The sequence below is a fragment of the Schistocerca piceifrons genome, chromosome 1 (assembly GCF_021461385.2).
Source record: "Schistocerca piceifrons isolate TAMUIC-IGC-003096 chromosome 1, iqSchPice1.1, whole genome shotgun sequence".
In the NCBI taxonomy this organism is placed as follows: domain Eukaryota; kingdom Metazoa; phylum Arthropoda; class Insecta; order Orthoptera; family Acrididae; genus Schistocerca; species Schistocerca piceifrons.
This window is the reverse complement of record NC_060138.1, coordinates 395,545,013-395,570,560: the sequence shown is the minus strand read 5'-3', so window position 1 is coordinate 395,570,560 and position 25,548 is coordinate 395,545,013. Positions and strand designations below refer to the sequence as shown.

The window sequence follows — 25,548 nt, the reverse complement described above, 5'->3', positions numbered from 1 at the left end:
TGCCATTCCCTGTACCATGCGTCAATTCATTGCAGATCCTTCTGCATTTCAGTAGCATGCTGTTTTCGCAAGGGGCACACTTCTGGCCCACCAGAAGAAAGGATGGAATATTATCTATGTCGGCATCCAGATTTACGGTTAATTAGCTCAGTGTGAGAACTATAAGAGTAGTAAACGAGGTTAAGGAGTAATTGTGACATTCGAACACCGTGAGTTTTACGATCACAGAAAGTCTAAGAAAGGGTAGTCAGGCGGGAATTTGAGCCCTGCTCTTCCAGAATACGAATAGTGTCTTAACAACGCTCGACTCTGTTAACTCGAAAAAATTCATCGCAGGTTTGCAACACTGTGAAAGGGATAATGGAGATCAGGGCATACGTCACTAAATGCATAGGTAGGGGGTGATCATATGCCCCGTCCCTCCTCCTCTACTGACATAAAATACATTTTACACGGAAGTGACAAAATCATGGGATATGTACATATACAGAAGGCGGTAGTATCCGGTACACAAGGTATAAAAGGGCAGTGCATTGGCGGTGCTGTCGTTTGTACTCAAGTGATTCATATCACACGGTGTTCGTCGTGATTATCGCTGCACGACGAGAGTTAACAGGCGTTAAACACGAAATGGTAGTTAGAGCTAGCTGCATGGGACATTCCAATTCGGAAATCGTTACCGAATTCAATATTCGGAGATCTACAGTGTCAAGAGTGTGCCGAGAATACCAAATTTCAGGCAATACGTGTCACATTGGATGACGCAGTGGCCATTGGCCTTTATTTAACAATTCAGAGCAGCGGCGTTTGCTTTAAGTTGTCAGTGCTAACAGACAAGCAACATGGAGTGAAATAACAGCAGAAATCAATGTGTGAGGTACGACGAAATTTGGCATTACTGGGCTATGACAGCAGACTACCGACGCCAGTGCCTTTGCTAACAGCACGACTTCAACTGCAGCGCCTCTTCTGGGTCTCGAGACCATATCGTTTAGACACTGGAGGACTGGAAAATCGTGGCTTGTGAGATGAGTTCCGGTTTCACTTGGTAATAACTGATCGTAGGTTCGAATTAGGCGCAGACCCCATGAAGCCATGGATCTAAGTTGTCAGCAAGCACTGGTGGTGGCTACATGCCGGTGTGGGCTGTGTTTCCATGGAATGACCTGATCATTGACTGGAAATGGTTATGTTCGGCTACTTGGTGACCATTTTCAGTCATTCACGGACTTCATGATCCCAGACAACGATGGAATTTTTGTGGATGACAATAAGTCATGTTACAGGCTACAACTGTTCGTGATTGGTTTGAAGAACATTCTGGACAATTAAATCGAATGGTTTGGTCAGCCAAATCGCCCGGCCCGACTCCCATCGAACATTTGTGAGACGCACAAAATCTTGCCCCGCAACACTTTCGCAATTATAGACGGTTATAGAGGCAGATGGCTCAATATTTCCGCGTGTTACTTCCAACGGCTTGTTGAGTCCATGCAACGTTGAAATGCTGCACTACGTCGGGTAAAATGAGATCCGACACGATATTATGAGGTATACCATGACTTTTGTCACCTCAATGTAGAAAAGGCTTTTATATTTTTGCAGGTATTAATTTCCAGAATTTTCAGAGGATACAGTAGCATGAAAACTTACCAGTCTCGAAAATGGCAAGGAGTTTTAGAAATTGAAAACTATGTTTAACAAAAGACACATTTAGGTTGCTTGCGTGCAGGCCTGACAACGTGGAATGGCTTTGGCGAGACCACCTGCAGAAAGCATTCCACCCAGGAAAAGGCGTTCATTCAAGGGCTGATTGTACCTGCTGCCGGGAACAAATACGATGCAGTTCGTGAGTCCACAGGACAAAAAATAACAAGCCATGGAAAGTCGATGTTGTCCTCGATGGCGAGTAGTCATCAGAGACAATGTTATCGGCAGGAGTGCCCCAGGGAAGTGTAATAGGACTGCTGTTATCTTCTATATGAAGGGCTTATTTCAATAGTGGTACAAGTCCATTTTTGTTCATTTTAAGATACAGAGTCCTAAAGTTAAATGAGCGCTGAAAAATGTGCAGTTGAGATACCAGAAATATTCAAGCATATGCCTTCTTGCTAGAGATGAACCTTTCTTTCTGTTTGTTTGGATCATTAATGTCAGAAGCACTATAATCAGAAAAGTGGAGGTAATGGACTTGTATCACTATTGAAATGGCTCTGAGCACTATGGGACTTAACATCAGAGGTCATCAGTCCCCTAGAGCTTTAGAACTACTCAAACCTAACTAACCTAAGGAAATCACACACATCCACGCCCGAGGCAGGGTTAGAACCTGCGACCGTAGCGGTCGCGCCGCCCCAGACTGAAGCGCCCAGAGCCGCTCGGTCTATTGAAACAAGCCCTTCATATACATAAGTGATCTGACTGACAGCGTAAGCAGCAGTCTCCAGTTGTTTGCTAATGGTGCTGTGGTGCACAGGAAGGTGTACAAGTTGTGCCACTGTGGGAAGATACAAAATGACTTAAACAAAATTTCTAATTGGTGTGGTGAATGAAAGTAGCTCTGAATGAAGAAAAATGTAAATCAGTGAGTATGAATAGGGAAAACAAACCCATAATTCTCGAATAGAGCATTAATAGTGGCCTGCTTGACTCAGAAATGTCTATTAAATATCTAGGCGTGATGATACGAAGCGATATGAAATGAAATGAGCATGTTAGGATTGTAGCAGGAATGGCGAATGGTCGACTTCAGTTTATTGGGAGAATTATAGGAAAGTGTGGTTCATCTGTGAAGGAGATCACATACAGGACTCTAGTGCGACCCACTGTTGAGTGCTGTTCGAGTGTCTGGGATCCGCACCAAGTCGGATTAAAGGAAGACATCGAAGCATTTCAGAGGCAGGCTGCTACATTTTTTACGTCAGGTTCGAACAACACGCAACTGTTACAGAGATGCTACTGAAACCCAAATGAGAATCACTGGAGGGTACGTTCAATTAGTGAAACGCTATTGAGAAAATTTAGAGAGCCAGCATTTGAGGCTGACTGCAGAGCGATTCTAGTGCCGCCAACGTTCATGTCGCGTCACGACCACGAAGGTAAGATTAGAGAGATTAGGGCTCGTATTAAGGCATGTAGTTGGTCGTTTTCCCCTCCTTCTGTTTCAAATGACCAGTAAAGGTGCAGGGTACCCTGCGCCACGCACCATATTGTGGCTTGCGTAGTATGTATGCAGAAGTTATCTACGGCAGACACAAACTGACAAACTATCTACTACAAAAAAAGTAAAGAAAGCAGAAAATCTAACCTCCCTAATGTGGGAGGAAAGGACTAAAAGAAACAGTATTACCTGCAGCTGCACCCTCCCATAGCCATAGTCTGCAGACTTGTGTACAAAAACGGGGTAAAAAGGAAGGATGATTAGGGCTTAACGGAGACTTAGAACCCTAAGTGAAATACTGACTATAGTGCGGTCACACTTCGATTTTGTTGCTATTATGCTTGTTGTATCAGCTGCATGACACACATATTTTCCAAATTTTCGGAAGAACTGCAAAAGTGGGGGTGACGGAAAGTTAACATTTGGAGTTTGAAGCGAGCGGAGATATTAATAAATGGTGAACACCCCTCCCCCCCCCCCCCACACACTTGCCTCACAACTAAACACTGGATCTGCAACTGGAGCAAAGAGTGCTAGAGACCCCTATGCATCTGGAAATGATAAAACATCTTCTAAGTATAGTGAGAAAATAGTTAAATCTCCTGAATCTCCTCCATGATCAGTACCAGCTGATAGTAGGGTACAAACTTTTCATCCTGTACTGGCATCATTATCTAATACAAAAACTGTAAGAAGTGTTAATGATGGAGATAAAAGAAAATTAGTTATTTATTTGAGGGAATTCTATATGTGATGCTCAATTATTAATGGAACAAATCAATTACCAAATTCACCAATTTTAAAAGGTGTTTTTATAAAGAAAATTATCACAAATATTTGAACTGTAATAATTACATTATATATTTAAACATCTGCAGTTAGACATCCAAATTGTCACAGTTAAGCTCACATAAGTATCATTATTGAGTTCCTACTATTGCTGCCATGCTCTGAATAAGAAGTATAAATTAGCAATGTTCTTATAGTTCATTGAGAATAATCAGTTTTGCTGTAACATGGCTGATATATTGGGTGGTTGACTGTAAACATATTTATGACAGATTTTCTCTCTTACCAAAATTAGGCTTTATATGCAACTATAATTCTGCACTGCAATTTTAGATGTGTAATTTTTTACTAAGGTGTAAAATATTAGTCTTTTAATTATAATTTTAAAGGTTATTAGTTTGTTTAATTTGAGTCCTTGAAATAACGAAATTAAAGTTCATGATGCAAGTAATTGAGTGTTGAAATTATAACTGTTATTGATAAAATAATTTATTTTTTATGGTTTAATTCTTCTTGATCATGAATTTTCTAAATAAGGTACAATAATATATAATAGCATAATGTAATAGTGGTTAAAACTATTATACTTGTTATTGGAATTTTTATTTATTTTCTGTTAATGGGTTATAATAATTTATTTTGGCAAAAATACTAGGAATGGTGGTAATCCAACCATTGGGAGAAATGATAAAAATGTTGTAAATTCAGCTTTTTGTTATCACATTTCTTGCTGAGTAAATTTGTTTGAAAATTATTTACTTAAATATTGGAACTATAATTATTCATAAAAATGAATAAATAAAAAAATATATTGTAGTTCTCAAAATTTTCTCTCACAAATAATTATCTAATTATTCATCTTTAATTGTACTGATGACTATGCTAAAAATTGTTGTAAGGACGTTTGATTTAAACCTCCTGAGGCTTTCATAATAATTCTTAAAGTAATAGCAATGAAAAAATGAATGTTATTACTTGAATACAATATGATAATTTTTTGCCATGTTATTGCTGTTAGACAAGTTATTCACACTGATACTGCTGTAATTTCTGGGAATCAGAAATGAAATGGAGCACCTCCTGTTTTTAATAATAATAATTATTATTATTGATAGAATTAAGTCTTTTACACCATGCTGGGTATTATACATGAATCGAAAGTATTCAAAATAGTAATATTATTGTTGTTATTACTTGAAAATAAAATATTTAATGGGTGATTCATTTATTAGTGCGTTTTTGTTCTTTGATAATAGGGGGCTAAATCAGAATAACTTGATCTTAGTGCTTTACAGATCATTGTAAATGTAAGCTGTTGATAGTAGTGTGCGCTACTGTTGGTTAACATTTTTCAATACGGCACTTGTCAGTATGAAAACAAGTAAAGGCTGACAGTCCAAAAACAGCAGCTGCAAAAGGGTGTGCGGTGTAGCGAATATGCTCTCTGAACAGAATCGAGTAATATAAAAAAAAGACAGCATACATGAGTCTTGTTTTTACAGTGCCATTTACAGCACCGAAAAAAGTAAAGAATTCTGCACAGTGAATCCGTTATTGTCTAAATCTGACCAAAAACAAATTTAAAAAATGTTACATAGAAACTGATATGATCAAAAGATGTTCAAGAAGATGGACAATTCCTTGTAATTAATTGTCGTCATTTCATTATATATGATCGGAACGTTTGAGCAGGAGTTACTATTAGGCAAATGAATGGCAAGATTTCTCTCTACGACCAAAGGTATTTCGGGAGCGACTGAAATAAAAGGCAATCTGTGAATGCTACAGAATCGTCATTGATGGATAAAGTGCCACGGGGATTATTTGTGGCTGTTGAGTACAACTGCAATTTTACAAACATATGCATCCTGTACACAGAAATACGCGGGAATCTTCCAGAGAAGTTGCGTGTTGGCTCACTATTTTTATACGAGAATGCACACCATTTGCTAGCGACACTTAGCATGTTTTACCCAACTAAAGGCGGAAGCGTTACCTCTTGCAGCCTGCATTCCCAACGTGAGTCATCGAGACTTCGATCTTTTTTCCAGGTGGAAGGAAACAATAAGGAAACCATTAATGCATGCCTGCGATGTCATATACCAGTACAACCTCATGATATGGGCTATTTTCCCACGCATAATGGAACTGATTTTACAATGGGGTTGGTGCAAGAATGAAAGATTACAATCGTCTGGCTTGCTTCCTTCCACTAATAAGCCAACACTTTCTGCTCCATGTGATGATCGGAGGTATGTGGGACATATGATTCTCATCACTTTATTTAACTCTCATTACTGTAGATGATTCTGGGACTGTATTTGATAAAAAAAAATGCAGGGGTTGTCTAACTGAACTTACGTCGCTTCGGCCGAGGGAATTCGTGGGAACCTTGTAGTTCTTTTCCCCAGAAGTCGGGGAACGGCCGATGCACGAAACTTGAGCATCAATGGGTCAGCCTGCTCATAGTATTAAGTCGCGGGTTTACCTGGGTGGTCGAGTCACTCGAGTGAGGTTCACGGGACTGTCGTACCACTCAAAGAAGTACGAGATTTTCGGTGTTCTGGCGTACGGTACTGTCCGGCGCCCAGCTAGCGGGTCTTGTGTCTTATGTAGGGTCGCAACGTCGCTCTTAAAAACACTGATCTTGAGACATCGATGTTCACACGGAAAAACATCGATGTTAAAAAAACATCTCTCTTAAAAAGGATACATCGATTTTTTGAGATTTCTATATATTTTAGAAATATTAGAAAAAGCACTCCGAAATTATTTTATTGTCAAGTAGCACAATAACAGAATGTAAGCTGTTAGGTCAGAGATATTTTAAAACACAAAGGAACCGGAAACAGTCGCCTTTTTCTTCATAAATCTACCTACATCTTCCTGCCTTTACTGACGTTAATTTACGTTAGGCGCAATGATTCTGACCGATGCGATCATTAATTATCTTCCTACGAATCATATTAAAAAGCTAAATAAAATGAGTCTTGCAAAGAAAATCCTTTCTTATCATTAAAACAAATTATTTCTCTGATTATAACAACTTTGATACAAAATTTAGGTAAAGAAACTTCGATAATCTAGTCCCTAGAAGTGTGTTTCTTTCTTGAGTAATAGTTACCCCAGCCTCCGAGAGCAAGTGTTCGCTTATCACAAATTTTGAGAAAATTAACTTCATGTCTTCCCAGATTTCAATAGGGTCTCTTCATATTGTTGTAACAGGAGACGACAGGTACACGTGAACCTCAGTTAGCAGAAGTTGTTGACGACTTATTTCGCATGTTTTTGTGTGCCAAATGCTCGTGGTCTTTCCAGATTAAATTCCTGTACACGTTTATTTAAGTAACTCATTGCCTTTGCTTTAGCGAAAGCATCTTTCAAGTGCGTGAACTTGAATTTCGGGTCATGAGTTCTTGAAATTACCAGAATGGGGGAACGTTCTAAGTTATCGAATGTTCTTGTCAGTTGTGTTTTTATTTCATTTTTAAACTGAACACTCATTTCATTTCTAAGTTTCATATTTTCGACTGCGTCCGGACACAGCTGACTGACGGCATCACTTTGCTTGCTGTAACGTAAATAACCCTTGAAATTTTCTTTTGTTAATTTTTCAAATGGTCGTAGCAGCTTCGCCGTTTCTTTGACATACTTTAACTCGCTGCAAGGACTGAATGAGGGAGCCTCAGGTATAGTTAAAAGTATCGCCGCCACAACTGGCACTAACTCCATGAATCATTCTAACATATACGAGCACGGGTTCCTACTGTGCGGACATCAACTGTCTTTTCTTTTTTTTTTTTAAATTCAGTTTTCTTTCAGTCACGTCTCCACTGGACCATTCCGTAACTCGTCACTTACGCTGACTTTCCCTTTAATATGTTTGACAATATTTCTGACCGTACTTATCATTTTTGCATCGTCAATGGATTTAGTTACGACTAAGTTAATCGTATGGACAAAACAAGATAGAGTATTTTTTCACCAAACATACCTCGATTGACCTTCGTAAGAGTGATGGTAGCTAAAACCTTTTCAACTGAAATCTTCACCCGCAGAAAATATCTGACAGTTTATCAGTGACGTAAAGCGATGAGTGGTGTTCTGTCAGCTCAGAAAGATCTAATGTTCCGCTGACGGATTGCGATTTGTCGATTTGTCTAGATAGTGAATAATAATGCCCACAAGTGCTTTATTTTGCACTGTTTCTGTCCAAATGTTGTAGGCAGAGCAACAGTTTTCAGCATTTTTAATTTATGTTTAAAAAGATCACACATTGCTTCATACTCATCGTCAATCCTGGTTTTTATTGTTTCTCGACTTGGCACCTTGAAAAATGGACATACTCTTTTCATAACTTATAAAAGACGCTTTCCTTCTGCTGTGGTGAACGTTTTATTGTCCATGATTATAAAATTGGTAATAGTTTCAGTGATTTTCTTTGATTTTCCTCTGTCCTGTGTTGTAATGTCATCAAATGTAAGAGCACACAAGAATTTGCACAGATGTGGAAATGGCAATGAGAATTACCTATACGCAGTGAGTACAGCGCATAATTCAATTGAGACATTTTGAAGTAAATGACAATATTGTAAACTTTATATTTTACGTATCTTCTACTACAAAAGTACAAAAGTAACTGTACGAATTACGAAACTGGACGTGTCGACGAACGGAATGAATGATCCATTGTTGATCGATATCGATGTTTCTGATCTTTGTAGTCGATGCGCCGGCGATGTATCGCTATTCAGAACATAGATGCTAAGCTCGACGTTTATGGCCGAAACGTCAATGATCTCAAAATAGCGATGTATTGTGTGCACTCCTAGTCTTAAGGACTAAACCTGATAACATCTGGAGAGACTTCACTATTCTTGAAGAGGCCAAGTTTGTTGCTGTGGGAACGGAACCTTGTGGAGTTCCTATCGCGTTCGCTCGGCTTGTTGGGAATTCTGAGTTGTATAAACAATGTTCTGATTCGCATATCACCTCTTAACGTCAGACGGGAATTTCTGCTACAAATTTTAAGAGAATGTGCCCTCATTGGCCCTCTACTTGATGTATTTCGTGGTGGAATATTATTTAACATTGCAGTATCATGGCATTGGACGGACGTAAATAACGCTTTGCTTGATTGGTGTTGGCTGGGAGTCGGCTGCAGGGATGCATGACCAGCGACTTTGGGATCGGTCGTCTTAGAAGCGACTTCACGTGCTCGATCGCTGAGGAGAAGGGTGGTGGTGGTGGTGGTGGTGCTGGGGGGGATCATCCTGGTGTTCTACTCTGGGCCGTCGTGCCGACGGCTTAGCACGATCTACAGATTCAGGGCTGCGGACCTATATCTTCACGTCCACTGAGAGGACGTTTATTTATTTATTTTTTGGAGTCATCAATCTTCTGACTGGTTTGATGCTGCCCGCCACGAATTCCTCTCCGGTCCAACCTCTTCATTTCAGAGTAGCACTTGAAAACTATGTGTTGGCCCAGTATTGTGTTGGCCCACCCTTAGCCTTGATGACAGCTTCCACTCTTGCAGGCATACGTTCAGTCAGGTGCTGGAAGGTTTCTTGGGGAATGGCAGCCCATTCTTCATGGAGTGCTGTGCTGAGGAGGGGTATCGATGTCGGTCGGTAAGGCCTGGCACGAATTCGGCGTTCCAAAACATTTCAGAGGTGTTATATACGATTCAGGTCAGGACTCTGCGCAGACCAGTCCATTACAAGGATCTTATTCCTGGAGCCACTCCTCCACAGGCCGTGCGTTATGAACAGGTGCCCGATCGTATTGAAAGGTACAATCGCCATCCTCGAATCGCTCTTCAACTGTGGGAAGCAAGAAGGTGCTTAAAACTATGTAGGCTTGTGCTGTGATAGTGCCACGCAAAACAACAATAAGTGGAAGACCCTCCACGAAAAACACGACTAAACACACCACCGCCTCCGAATTTTACCGTTGGCACTACACACGCTGGCAGATGACGTTCACCGAGCATTCGCAATACCCACACACTGCCATCGGATCGCCACATTGTGTACCGTGATTCGCTACTCCATACAACGTTTCTCCACTGATCAATCGTCCAATGTTTACGCTCCTTACACCAAGCGAGGAGTCGTTTGGCATTTACCGACATTACATGTGGCTTATGAACAGCCGCTCTACCATGAAATACAAGTTTCTCACCTCCCGCCTGTCATAGTACTTGCAGTGGATCCTGATGCAGTTTGGAATTCCTGTGTGATGGTCTGGATAGATGTCTGCCTATTACACATGACAACCCTCTTCAACTGTCGGCGGTCGCTGTCAGTCAACAGATGAGGTCGGCCTGTACTCTTTTGTGCTGTACTTGTCCCTTCACGATTCCACTTCATTGTCACATGGGAAACAGTGAACCTAGGGATGTTTCAGAGTGTGGAAATCTCGCTTACAGACGTATAACACAAGTGACACCCAATCACCTGACCACGTTCGATGTCCGTGAGTTCCGCTCTCTCAAGTTGTCTGATGACTACTGAGGTAGCTGATATGGATTACTTGACAGTAGGTGACAGCACAATGCACCTAATACGAAAAAACGTATCTTTATGAGGGTGTCCGGATACTTTTGATCACATAGTGTATGTTTTTGTGTCCAACTTCTGTGACTCCCATTTTTAGAGATGACCCTTCTTCTTCAACTGTACTGCCTACTGTGCTATTCCTCAGAGAACTTCAAGCGTATCTCTCCATTCCTTAGTACTTTAGTATGCCCTTGTTTTTGCGTATTGATTTTTCCTGACTAATCTCTTAAAGTTCAGCTTACTTTTCATCATACTACATTGTGGTCTGAGCCTATATCTGCTCCTGGATATACCTTACAATCCAGCATCTGATTTCGGAATCTCTGTCTGACCGTGATGTAATGTAACTGAAATCTTCCCTTATCACCCGACTCACCCATGCTGCCTCTGCAGCCGTCCGTAATTACGTCCTTCTCCAAGTATACCTTCTTCTCTTGTGATTCTTGAACAGAGTATTCGCTATTACTAGCTGAAATTTATTGCAGAACTCAATTAGTCTTTCTGCTCTCTCATTCCTAGCACGAAGACCGTATTCTCCCGTAACTCTTTCTTCTACTTCTTCACCAGAGGTTGCTGAGCATTGTGCAGCACCGACTCATTAGGTGAAAATTCACCTCTTCTGTAAGCGTATACAGACGCCACAGTGTCGTTAGATTTCAGTTATGAAGATAGATTCTTTTCAGTTTGGATAATCAACCATTGCATAGATAGATTCAGAATCGTGAGGTTTATTCTCATCATTGAGAGAATGTGCAGCTTTAATCCTTTATCCTTCCCTGCACATCATACTTGCTCTGATATGCTGTTTATTAAATTAGACGAGTATTGTCGATCTGTTGGTTGTCTTGAGTAGGAAGTCGAAGTTTTGTAATGAGTCATTCAGTTATTATGATTTGAATTTCATTTAAAGTAGATAGTATTCCCTTCATCTCATTTTTATTATCAACTGTTTTTTAAAATGTAGTTATTAATTGATTTTATAGCAATTCCCCACCTTAGGATCTCATTTTAGGGCCAAGGAGGAGAAGGAGATTAGTGTTTAAGTCCCGTCGACAATGAGGTCATTAGAGACGGAGCACTAGCTCGGATTAGAGAACGATAGGGAAGAAAATCAGCCGCACCGTTTCAAAGGAATCGTCCCGGCATTTACCTGAAGTGATTTAAGAAAATCACGGAAAATCTAAATCACGATGTCCGCACGTGGGTTTGAACCGTCGTCCTTTCCGTATGCAAAAATGGCTCCAGACATTATGGGACTTAACATCTGAGGTTATCAGTTCCCTGTACTTAGAACTACTTAAACCTAGCTAATCTAAGGTCATCACACACAGACATGCCCGAGGCAGGATTCGAACCTCCGACCGTAGCAGCAGCGCAGTTCCGGACAGAAACGCCTAGAACCGCTCGGCCACAGCGGACAGCCGCTTGTTACAAAAACGGTGTTTGTGCGTTTCAGGGATGCTCGATACAATTTACAGGATGTATATGATAACCTACCATGTTATGCAAATCAAATTGCGCCGACACAGATCATACCGATTTCAAGAGAAGCAGTGTATGGTTGCATAACTTCAAACTGTGCTACGGAATTGGAAGACGTAAGACAACGGAATTTCAAACAAAGCGTCAAACTGACGATGCACAGAAACCTGCGGAAACAGTCCGAAATTTTATGGATAAGATTGACAATTTTATACTATCGTTCGGTAAGGAATCTCTTTTCAACTCCGAACAATCGGGATTTGAAGAGGGAATGCATATGAAAGGAACTCTGGAAATTAGAGGTACCAAGAGAGTCATATGAAGATCAACTAACATCAAAGCCTTAACGCATTCGTATGCAATTATTCAGACTGTTGATCTAGATGGTAACTTGGTTGGAAAGTTATTCATTGTGCTTCGAGAAGTTGGAGGTGCTCCGCCGCTTGCATTTCTTTCTCGTGTGCGGGATCTTGTAAGGACAGTAGGGAATATTTATGTCACTGCAAGCTAGAGTGGGAAAATGGGCTTAAGAGAACTACAACTATGGTAAGAGCACTGATTTTGCCCAATACCTGGTAAAAATAACTTGCTTCTCTTGATTCCTAGTCTGTATATAAAAATCATACTGGCTTAGAGCAACCCATCCCTACTGAATAGTATGTGATATTACTGTTCATATCACTTGAACCGCTGGGCAATTTCGGCCTCTGGATGTTTTTTTTTTCGTGCCTATAAAACATATTATCGCACTATCTGCAGCTACGCCTTAAAGGATAGCCAGTTTCACGATAACCTGCACGACGTATTCGGTTGCATATCATCACATTCATCTACATTTACGTCTATGTGATTACTCTGCTATTCACAATAAAGAGCCTGGCAGAGGGCTCAATGAACTACCTTCAAGCTGTCTCTCTACCTTTCCACTCTCGAACGGCGCGCGGGAAAAACGAGCACTTAAATTTTTCTGTACGAGCCCTGATTTCTCTTATTTTATCGTGATGATCATTTCTCTCTATGTAGGTGGGTGCCAACAGAATGTTTTCGCAATCGGAGGAGAAAACTGGTGATTGAAATTTCATGAGAAGATCCCGTCGCAACGAAAAACGCCTTTGTTTTAATGATTTCCACTCCAACTCACGTATCATGTCCGTGGCACTATCTCCCCTATTTCGCGATAATACAAAACGAGCTGCCCTTCTTTGTACTTTTTCGATGTCATACGTCAGTCCGGCCTGATGCGGATCCCACACCGCACAGCAATACTCCGGAATAGGGCGGACAAGCGTGGTGTAAGTAGTCATTTTAACACACCTGTTGCACCTTCTAAGTGTTCTGCCAATGAACCGCAGTCTTTGATTTGCTCTAACCACAACATAATCTATGTGATCGTTTCAATTTAGGTTATTTGTAATTGTAATCCCTTAAGTATTTAGTTGAATTTACAGCCTTCAGATTTTTGTAACTTATCGCTTAATCGAAATTTAGCGGATTTCTTTTGGTACACACTTTTCTTTATTCACGTTCAGTTGCCACTTTTCGCACCATACAGATATCTTATATTAATCGTTTTGCAATTCGTTTTGGTCATATGATGACTTTAAGGCGGTAAATGACAGCATCATCTGCAAATAATCTAAGAGGACTACTCAGATTGTCTCCTATGTCGTTAATGTAGATCAGGAACAATAGAGGTCATATAGCAGTTCCTTGGGGAACGCTAGATATTACTTCTGTTTTACTCGATGACTTTCCGTCTACTACTAAGAACTGTGACCTTTCTAACAGGAAATCACGAATCCAGTGGCACAACTGAGGCGATATTCCATAGGCACGCAGTTTGGTTAGAAGACGCTTGCGAGGAACGGCGTCGAAAGCCTTCTCGAAATCTAAAAATATAGAATCAATTTGACATCCCCTGTCGATAGCACTTATTACTTCGTGAGTATAAAGAACTAGTTGTGTTTCACAAGAATGATATTTTCTGTATCCGTGTTGACTGTGTGTCAATAAATCGTTTTCTTCGACGTAATTCATAATGTTCGAATACAGTATATGTTCCAAAATCCTACTGCAGATCGACGTCAGTGATAAGGGCCTGTAATTCAGAGGATTATTCCTATTTCCCTTTTTGGGTATTGGTTTGACTTGAGAAATTTTTCAGTATTTAGGCAAAGATCATTCTATGAGCGAGCGGATGTATGTAATTGCTAAATATGGAGCTATTATATTAGCATACTCTGAAGGGTACCTGACTGGTGTACAAGCTGGACCGGAGGCCTTGCCTTTATTGAGTGATATAAGCTGCTTTGCTACACCGAATATATCTACTCCTATGTTTCTCATCATAGCAGTTGTTCGTGATTGGAATTCAGGAATATTTACTTCGCCTTCTTTGGTGGAGGAGTTTCGGAAAAAAACTCTGCTTTAGGGGCACTGTCATCAGTGACTTCGCCGTTGGTATCGCGCAGTGAAGGTATTGACTGCGTCTTGCCACTGGTGTGCTTTATGTATGATCAGAATCTCTTTGGGTTTTCTGCCAGATTTCGAGACAGACTTTCGCTGTGGAAACTACTGAAAGCATTTGGGATTGAAGCACGCGCTATATTTCGAACTTCCGTAAAATTTTGCCAGTCTTGGGGATTTTTCGTTCTCTTAAGTTTGGCACGCTTTTTTCGTTGCTTCTGAAACAGCGATCTGACCCATTTTTGTACCATAGGGTATCAGTACCATCCTTTATTAATTTATGTGGTATGTATCTCTCTACTGCCGTCGACACTATCTCTTTGAAATCATTCATTCCACTTCTTTTCTACGCGTATATGCCAGATCAGATAGAGTGGAGACTGTCTTTTAAAAAGGCGTTAAGATAATTTTTGTAAGCTTTTTTAAATAGATGTATTTTGCGTTTCTTTTTGATGGTTGAGAGTGTTACGGTATTCAGCCTAGCAGCAACTGCCTCGTGGTCGCTAATCCCTGTATCCGTCCTATTTATCCAGGATTATTTGTTGCTTAGAGGTCAAGTATGCTTTCGCAACAATTCACACTTCGAGTGGGCTCATGAATTAATTGTTCAAAACAATTTTCTGAGAAAGCATTCAGTACAATTTCGGATGACGTTCTATGCCTGCCACTGGCTTTAAACGTATAATTTTTCCAGCATATCGAGGGTAGATTGAAGCCACTGCTGACTATAATTGTATGAGTGGGGTGCCTATTTTATTTCAAATAGGCACCCCACTCATACAATTATAGTCAGCAGACTCAAGTTTTCTTTGAACTGTTCAGAAACTATATCTTCTGAGTCGGGTGGTCGATAAAGCGATCCAATTAATAGTTTAGTCCTATTGTTAAGTGTAGCCTCTACTCATACTATTTCGCAGGAACTACCAACTTCGATTTCATTACAAGGTAAATTACTTCTGACGGCAATAAATGTTCCCCTACCAACTGTAATTAATCTATCCTTTCTGAACACTGTTAGGTCGTTTGAAAAAAATTCGGCTGAACAGATTTCCGGCTTTAGCCAGCTTTCCGTACCTATAACTACTCGTATTTGAGCTTCAGTGCTTTCTATTGGGGCTTGGAGCTCTGGTTCTTCCAACACAGCAACTACAATTTACAGCTACAATACCGATTGTTGTTACAACTACCTACTGTGTTTTACCTGCCCCCTTTTAGACGGACGCCCTTTCTGTGGTTTACTGAGACCCTCTAACCTAAAAAACCTCCCAGTCCCTTCAACACAGGCCCGCTACCCGTGTAGCCGCTTCGGTGTCCGGACAGTTGCCACGCCGGACATTTGCCACGGTTTTCCCTGCTCCGAAGGGTCGGGTCCCTTGTCTCCCCCCCCCCCCTCCTCCTCCTCAACCTCCCCCTTCTCCTCGCCCGCCCGCCCAGTTTGCTTTCGAAGTTCCTAACGTGACCATCAGTACGGAAATTATTACAACGAACAAGGGCAGGCCTCCTGCTCATTACAAAGGTTACGCGTATCTTAAACAGAGGGAATCTAAAGAGGGTGTTGTTACATGGATGTGCTTACGCCGAAAAGCGGATCATTGCAATGGAAAGCTGCTTTCGAGGAACGCAGAAGTGTTGAACGTATTAGAACATCTCTGTGGACCACCTGACGATGCGGCTCTGAAAGTGAGAAAGCAAGTGGGAAGGGCGAAGAGAAGGTCTCGAGAAGAAACTACACAGTTATCGGAGATGTACGCGGATGAAATGGGAAATCTACATAATAAAGTTTATGACTTTGTTACAGTGATGCCTAATTCAGAATCTATGAAGAGAACCACGCGTCGTTGATGGAGTCAAGAGCGGGGGAACCAACAAGAGCCTAAGAACTCTTACGAAATTGATCTTCATGAAGATCTATTAAAAATGGGAGATGGCAGTAGTTTTCTTTTGGAAGACGATAGATTAGAGGTGAGAATAATTATTTTTAGTGGAAGCAAAGGAAAACAAAGTTTAACAACATGTTCCCATTTTTTTATGGATGGAGCATTTAAGGGATGCAGCAAGCAGTTTGCACAGATCTACACCATACACGTAGACTTAGGAGGCCATATTAAAGAAAAAACATTCTTCCTACTGTATTTGCACTGCTCCCTAATAAGAAAAAAGACACATATTTTCGTCTGTTTCGCTGATAAAACAGGCAGTCTCTGAGTGGTGTCCTAAAGAAGTAAAGGTGGACATTGAGGCAGCTGTGATACTGGCCATTCGTCAAGTTTTTCCCACAACTGAAATAAACGGATTCTATTTCCATATGGAGAAGAGTTTATGGAGAAGAATTCGAGTTCTCGGTCTAACTGTAGAGAACAACTAGAACGAGGATTTAAGACTTCACGTCAGCATGTGTGCAGCGCTGGCAGTTGTAAAACCGGAGGACGTAAGCAATGGATGGATTGAGATTCATGCAGAAGCTCCTGATAACGGAAGGTTCTCTCAATTTTTTGACTACTTTGTGGATAAATGGCTAGAGAATGAGGATATCGCAATAGAAATGTGGGACTGTTACGGAAAAAGGCACCGAACGACGAATGCTGTTGAAGGGTGGCACAACAAAATAAATAGTAGGCCTATTATTGGAAACCCTCACACTAGAATCAACTATTTGGTGGAGTGCTTCAAAAAGGAAGCAGAGCTCACAAACTGCATGTACATGAAATTGGAAATGAATCTTGAAGGTAAGAAGAGGAAGAAGAAGTACTTGAAGCTGGACGACAGGATAGAGAGAATCGTAAAGAATTATGAAGTGACTGGCAACATTAGGCATGCTTGAAAGCCATTGCCCATATTCAGAAACTGGGCTAAAATACGTTAAAAATAATGTATTAAAAAACTATTAAGACCACTGAGTCCTCGCAGATTACTGAGATAAAATGATTAAAACACTGAAGCAGCATTATAGGAGCTAATATTAAGTTGTAATTGTAAATAGAGCGTACATTAGTTCAGCGTGTTTAGGCTGATTTTACACACGCCAGAATGGTAGATGGTCATTTATCATTTTCAAGGTCCAAAGCCTGTGCAAAGTGTGATGCGAATCAGCCTTTAATGTAAAAATTAAAAAGTGTTTCAAGCCTCACAAAAGTATCCCTACTGTTGTCACGTTAAGATAACTTTTTTCTACCTTCCAATATTATGGCCATACTATTAAATAGTTGTGAGTTCTAAAATAATTTTCTGAAGCTTCAGAATCGCAACTATCATCTAAAATATCATGGTTTGTTAAACTGATAGTATACGCTTTTGTAAAAGCAAATGGAAACTGAACCTTTGAATTGCACCTAAAATTGACATCCCAGAACTGATCTGATCCTAAGGTTGACAATTTTGGCACCTCAAATATTTTTTATTTAAGTTTAGCTGCAAATATTTATAGTAGATGTAAATCTACATAAGTACATTTAGATATAGTCGTTTAAAAATTAAAATTTTTTACTAAATTGTTGATTATCTTTAAACAGGTCAGTAAAAGCAAGGAGCTTACTACTGAAAATTAATTGTTACTAAAGAACATCAGAAACAAATGTATTAGACCTACTTTTCTTATACATTAGAGACTTTTTGAAAAGATATTTGATTATTTCCTCTGTTACTGACAGTGTAATTTCAGTTGTTTTGTAACTCCAGGGATATCTACTTCTAAATTATGTTTGCAGCTGTTCTCATTTCGAATTCTGGAATATTTACTTCGTCTTCTTTGGTGAAGGAATTTCGGAAAATGCATTTACTAACTCCACTTTAGTGGCACTGTCATCAGTAACATTGCCGTTGCTGTCGCGCAGTAAAGGTACTTACTGAGCCTCTCCGCTGGTTTGCTTAACATGGGACCAGTATCTCTTTGGATTTTCCGCCACATTTCTAGAGCGAGTTTCGTTGTGGAAACTATTAAATGTATCTCGCATTGAAATCCGCACCAAATTTCGAGCCTCAGTAAAACTTCACCAATCTTGGAGATTTTGCGTTCGTCTAAATTATACGTGCCTTTTGCGGTGGTCCTGCAACAGCTTTCTGTCGTGTTTTGTGTACCATGGGGGATCAGTTCCGTCTGTTATTAATTTATTTAGTATGAATATCTCGAGTGCTGTTGATACTATTTCTTTGAACTTAAGCCACATATGGTCTTCATTTACATAGTTTGGAAGGATTGGAGCCTATCTCTTAGAAAGACGTCACCGGAATTTTTAGCTGCTTTTATAAATAGATATATTTCGCGTTTAGTTTTGGTGAATTTCTTTGTTACGGAAGTGAGCCTCGCTACGAATGCATGTTTACTAATCCCTGTATCCGTCGTGATGCTCAGGATTATTTGTGGCTAAGAGGTCAAGTGTGTTTTCGTAACCATTTACAATTGGAATGGCCTCGTCAACTAATTGTTAAAAATAATTTTAAAAAAAGCATTTAGAACAATTACAGAAGTTGTTTTCTATTTACAATAGTGTATGAAACTGTGTTTTTGTCAACATGCGGAAGGTAGATTGAAGTAACTGCCAACTATAATTGTATGAGTAGGGTGATGAGACTCAAGTTTTCTTTGAACTGTTCAGCAACTGTTTCATCTGAGACAGGGGGGGGGGGGGGCGGTAAAAGGAGCCAGTTATTAATTTATTACCGTTGTCGAATATAACCTCTGACCATACTATGTCACAGGAACTATCTGCTTCAAAGTCGATTGTGAGCTGACATTATTTTTCCTTCTTCTTTCTGTTGTAGTGCAGATAATTACAATTAAGGCTTTTCCCTCCAGAACCTAAGATGCTTTCTCTGTGACCCTGTAAATACCAGAGCTAAACAATGTAGAACAACAAAGTACGTTCCAAGTGTAGCATTCTGTGTTACTTCATTTCCTTATTTCTAACATTTTAAAATTGTAAGTCGACTTTAGATGCCATGTCAATCATAGCCGTTCTTATCTCTATTTAGTGACCGTGTTTTCAGTTATGTTTTGAACATTGTCCCGCTACACTTTATTAACTAATGTTTTAGAGAGTAAATTAATATGGAGCATGTCGTTCTTCTTTTCAAACATTCACATAGCCATTTATTCTTTCCCTATTGTCTTTTGGGTATGCAGTTGTAGTAATGAATGTAGGCACAAATACAGTGATCAAAAAGAAATGATTAGCGTACATTCGCATTCTCGTTACATCGTTCCTTTCCTGTTGCTCCCATGCCGATGGACTGTTTCTATCGCAATCAGTAAGCGTGAAAGGAAGCTACCGTACAGACAGAGGAATCTATATTTATACTTGGCAGAACTAATTACATACTGACATAATCGTCGGTATAGCTTTCGTTTCCCAAAAGTTATAAATATTTCGATTTCGGAAAAGAAGCCCTGCATTTGGCCAAGATGTCGAAGAAGGAGGTCCCTTACATACTGGTTGTATCGAGTAAGATGTGGACACGGCGGTTTGAAAGCGGACAGAGGTAGTGCGGGGAAGGGAATCCCTTACCTGAGGGATCGCTACTCAAGATACCTGGCGAAGGGGCAAGTGTGGCAAATGCCCGGCGTAGAAATTGTCTGGCGTGGCAAATGTCCGGCATTCAGCCGCTTCCTGTGTGTAGTGGGCTCCTGACCTATTAAGCGGAACCCAGAAACCAACCACCCGACGGCGCAAGTCAAGGAATCTGCAGCCTACACTGTCACAGAACCACCTGAGCCTCTGATTCAGAACCTCCACTCGGCTCTGCACCAAAGGACCACAGTCGGTTCTGTCAATGATGATGCAGATGGTGAGCTCCACCTTAACTTCGCAAGCAAGACGGGCAGTCTTTACCATTTCTGATAGCCTCCAGAAACCAGAGAGAATCTCCTCTGATCCAAAGCGACAAATGTCATTGGTACCAACATGAGCCACCATCGCAGTTGGCTGCACCCTGTGCTCTTCATGGCATCCTGAAGCACCCTTTGCACACCTGCAATGACTCCTCGTGATATGCACATGGACTGCACACTGGCTTCCTTCCCCTCCTTAGCAGCCATGTTCCTAAGGCGCCCCATTACGAGCCTAACGTTGGAGCTCCCAACTACCAGCAATCCCACCCTCTGTGAATGCCCAGACTCTGGGACAGGGTGGACGACTGCATCTGGCCACTTTGTCAGCCACAGAAAATGTCCAAAACCTGTTCATCAAACAAACCAGGTAGGACCAACAATCAGCCCCTCGGAAAGTCTTTCGCTACCTGGCAGACTTTGGAATGATCTCCCACTCGTCAATGGGTGAGGCACCAACCTCAGTGCAGGCGCATTACCTGGGGTGGCCGAGCTGTGGATGTCTCTCGCATCCTCGTGTCCATCCCCCCACAGTGATGCCCCTTGGCAGCAGCCTCAAGCTGTTTGACAGAAGCCAACACCACCTGGAGCTGTGAGCGAAGGGTCACCAACTCATGTCTCATCTGTACACAGCAATCACAGTTTCTACCCATTACTGAGGTAGGTCCTGTTAGAAGCTTGTAAAAACATATAACAAACGAATGGTATACTCGCCTTATTAGCAGCAGGAACTTGAGGTGCTCTCTCACAGACAGCCTAACCAACACATTCCATCAGTTCTCATCATCCCATTACACCAATATAATTCTACATGCATTCTTTAACTGTGCGTACATAGCTGAACGTCCGGTATGGGTTGTAACTCCCAAGGAGTTTGCTTTCGATCTTGACGGTGAGAACCTTTGCGATCACAGTGGCGTGACGTTTTGCATATGCTGTTCATGGTGCAAGTTAATGGCTTGTTTTGAACAATTCTTGGATATCGACGACGTCCATATTGTGAGGTGTAATACATACATGCCATAGAAGGTTGATCTCTGCACCTCCCAAACACCCTCCTGACACAGGTGGTGAGGCATTAGCAGCTAGTATTTTTCCTGTCATAACTGTTAACACAACGCTTTCAAATGAGAATTACTGAAGACTGAAGTAGCGACCAAGCATTCAAGGGATTCCTTGTCAGCCTATAAAAGTTTTTCGTAAAACTAGTTTAATGTGGTCGTTTCACTTCATATTGCTCTGTACTGTTAAACTCAGATATTTCACGTGTTTTATTGCTCTGCGTGACGCCAGTAGTATAATCGAATAGTAATGGATCTTTCCGCGTATTTATGCGCAATAGCCGGCCAGTGTGGCCGTGCGGTTCTAGGCGCTTCAGTCTGGAACCGCGTGATCGCTACGGTCGCAGGTTCGAATCCTGCCTCGGCCATGGATGTGTGTGACGTCCTTAGGTTAGTTAGGTTTAAGTAGTTCTAAGCTCTAGGGGACTGATTACCACAACAGTTAAGTCCCATAGTGCTCAGGGCCATTTGAACTATTTTTTATGGTCAATACGTTACATTTATTTACGTTCAAGGTGAACTGCCAGTCCTTACATTGATCGTCGATGCTCTGAAAGTTTTCCTGCATATCGCTATAGTCTTCTGGCGTTGTAACCTTCTTATAGACAACAGTTTCGTACGACAATAGCCTCGTGGTGCCCCAAACGTTACCTACTAGACCGTTAATATACACTGCTGTGCAAAAGTAACTTCCGCATGTTGTGCCACTGACAACTAACAAAACTCGATGAAACTTGGACCATACACAGAAAGAACTGCCACAGTATAGTACCGAAGGCTAATGAAGCAGTGAGACCAACAGAAATGACATTTTTATTCAAAGACAATAATTACACTAAAGTCACCGCTATTCTTGATGGTTTCCTAGACATTACAATTGGCGGGACATGGTGTGTGATCATCAAGAACGGCGATAGAAGCTCTGCAACGGGCTGCCATATTAGTTTAAGAGGAGTTAGAAAGCCCTGTCCCGACAATGTTAAATTTAGTGACTTGGCTTCACTGTGTTTCAGGAACCACGGTAACCATTGATATGAAACTTTTACAGGACATTAAACTGTATATTCCGAATCTACTGAACTACAATAATTGCATTTCAGCCACTGATATCGGAAATACAACTTTTAATTACGCGGTTAAAATTTTGTGTACTTTTGTGTACGTTATCCTACATAATTTTAATTATACGTAACATTATGTTCTTCTTTTAGTTCAGCAGATTCAGGATATGTATGTTATTACTCCCCGAAAATTTGAATATTCTACTCCAAGTGGTTACTGCGACTTAGGGAAAAATGCAACAGAAAATGTAAATTTTCAGGAACGGCTTGTAAAGTTTCAAAAGACCGTAACCCAATTAATATATGCTTAATTTTTTATTTTTAGACACTCAGAAGCACCATGCACCGCACTTTATCTCATCCTCTTGATATTTTTCCAAGTTTTTTCTTGTTTTCTTCTTTCTGGACTCCTTAGTGGCCAACTGTGCTGCATACTCTGCTTTTTCAATGCGAACCTTGTCCATCCGTTCAAGTTCTCTGATGTAGTTTGCTCCAGTATTAATTCTCATATGCTGTAGCAATTTCACCCTACCCATGTTGCTGTCATCAAAAGCAATAACAGTATCACTGATCCCCCACTTTAGTGTCTTCATTCCAACAAAAACATTTTTTGGTAAGCGAGTCCATATAAGATTATTGAACGATTCACTGGGATTTTGAGTGTGACACTTCTTCAGTAATTCAGGATTTGCCAGATCTCTGTAAATAGATCTTATGATATCCGTGACTGCTGCTGGGATGGAATGTTTATGGCTGTATGAATCGTTTGAGTTCTGGGCATTGCGGTAATTACACCATGAGACAGGTCCAGGAGGGCAAAGTTGGTGTAGTGGTTTTTCGTTAGTTGACAATCTATGGAAGAAGGTAGTCCATACTGCCTGCTTCATTTTCAACAAATCCTCAGTCTTATTTCTAATGGCCATCCCATGATACTGCTGTAGTTCATCAATCATTTTGTCTGTCAGCCTGCCTCTTATGGTTTTACCATCAGGAAGTTTCTTGTCTCTCAAACTTTCTTTCAACTTCCTCAACACGGTGCCCATCCTCCCGTAACAAACACGTAATTTAACCTTTATGACACAGCAATCCATAGCCTTCTATATAAAAAATTACCGATTTTATTAGATCTTGAAGTAATGCACGTAAAAATTTTAACGTTGCCAACCGGTGCAGATTATACACTCCTGGAAATGGAAAAAAGAACACATTGACACCGGTGTGTCAGACCCACCATACTTGCTCCGGACACTGCGAGAGGGCTGTACAAGCAATGATCACACGCACGGCACAGCGGACACACCAGGAACCGCGGTGTTGGCCGTCGAATGGCGCTAGCTGCGCAGCATTTGTGCACCGCCGCCGTCAGTGTCAGCCAGTTTGCCGTGGCATACGGAGCTCCATCGCAGTCTTTAACACTGGTAGCATGCCGCGACAGCGTGGACGTGAACCGTATGTGCAGTTGACGGACGGACTTTGAGCGAGGGCGTATAGTGGGCATGCGGGAGGCCGGGTGGACGTACCGCCGAATTGCTCAACACGTGGGGCGTGAGGTCTCCACAGTACATCGATGTTGTCGCCAGTGGTCGGCGGAAGGTGCACGTGCCCGTCGACCTGGGACCGGACCGCAGCGACGCACGGATGCACGCCAAGACCGTAGGATCCTACGCAGTGCCGTAGGGGACCGCACCGCCACTTCCCAGCAAATTAGGGACACTGTTGCTCCTGGGGTATCGGCGAGGACCATTCGCAACCGTCTCCATGAAGCTGGGCTACGGTCCCGCACACCGTTAGGCCGTCTTCCGCTCACGCCCCAACATCGTGCAGCCCGCCTCCAGTGATGTCGCGACAGGCGTGAATGGAGGGACGAATGGAGACGTGTCGTCTTCAGCGATGAGAGTCGCTTCTGCCTTGGTGCCAATGATGGTCGTATGCGTGTTTGGCGCCGTGCAGGTGAGCGCCACAATCAGGACTGCATACGACCGAGGCATAGAGGGCCAACACCCGGCATCATGGTGTGGGGAGCGATCTCCTACACTGGCCGTACACCACTGGTGATCGTCGAGGGGACACTGAATAGTGCACGGTACATCCAAACCGTCATCGAACCCATCGTTCTACCATTCCTAGACCGGCAAGGGAACTTGCTGTTCCAACAGGACAATGCACGTCCGCATGTATCCCGTGCCACCCATCGTGCTCTAGAAGGTGTAAGTCAACTACCCTGGCCAGCAAGATCTCCGGATCTGTCCCCCATTGAGCATGTTTGGGACTGGATGAAGCGTCGTCTCACGCGGTCTGCACGTCCAGCACGAACGCTGGTCCAACTGAGGCGCCAGGTGGAAACGGCATGGCAAGCCGTTCCACAGGACTACATCCAGCATCTCTACGATCGTCTCCATGGGAGAATAGCAGCCTGCATTGCTGCGAAAGGTGGATATACACTGTACTAGTGCCGACATTGTGCATGCTCTGTTGCCTGTGTCTATGTGCCTGTGGTTCTGTCAGTGTGATCATGTGATGTATCTGACCCCAGGAATGTGTCAATAAAGTTTCCCCTTCCTGGGACAATGAATTCACGGTGTTCTTATTTCAATTTCCAGGAGTGTATTTAATAAAATAAAATAAAGTACTTCCCATGTGAGTTTATAAGTGAAACATATATTACTTTATTCGGAAAATTGCAAATTTTATAATGAGAAAAAATCTGAAAATGTGAAAAAATAATTTTATTCCGCTCTAACTCCCCTAAAGTTTGGTGCGAAATACTTGTGGTAGGGCGTTATATTCCTCCATCAATTCAATGGACAACTGGTGGATGGTCGTTGGTGCATGTGGACGTATTGCACACGTCTGCTCAAGGCATCTCGCACGCAAGCGATGGGTTTTGACTCAGGTGAACGGAAACGCCAGCCCGTTTGCCGAATATACTGCTATTCCAAGAACTCTTCCACTTGCGCTGTCCGATGCGGCTGCGCATTGTCATCCATAAAAATGAAGCCAGGGCTCAATACACCTCCGAAAAGATGCATACAAGGAAGAAGTACAGTGCCACCATAACGTTGACCAGTGAGTGTAGCGTGTTCAAAACTCTGGAGGTCATGCTACACTATGCCTCCCCATACCATAACACATGCAGCATCAAATC

General features: G+C 41.7%; 1 protein-coding gene across 1 annotated transcript in view; it reads right to left on the bottom strand.

The window, feature by feature from the left end:
* The window catches only part of LOC124727359 (kinesin-like protein KIF12), a 300,689-nt gene that overhangs the window by 13,645 nt on the left and 261,496 nt on the right, over positions 1-25,548 (bottom strand). The window lies entirely within an intron of this gene.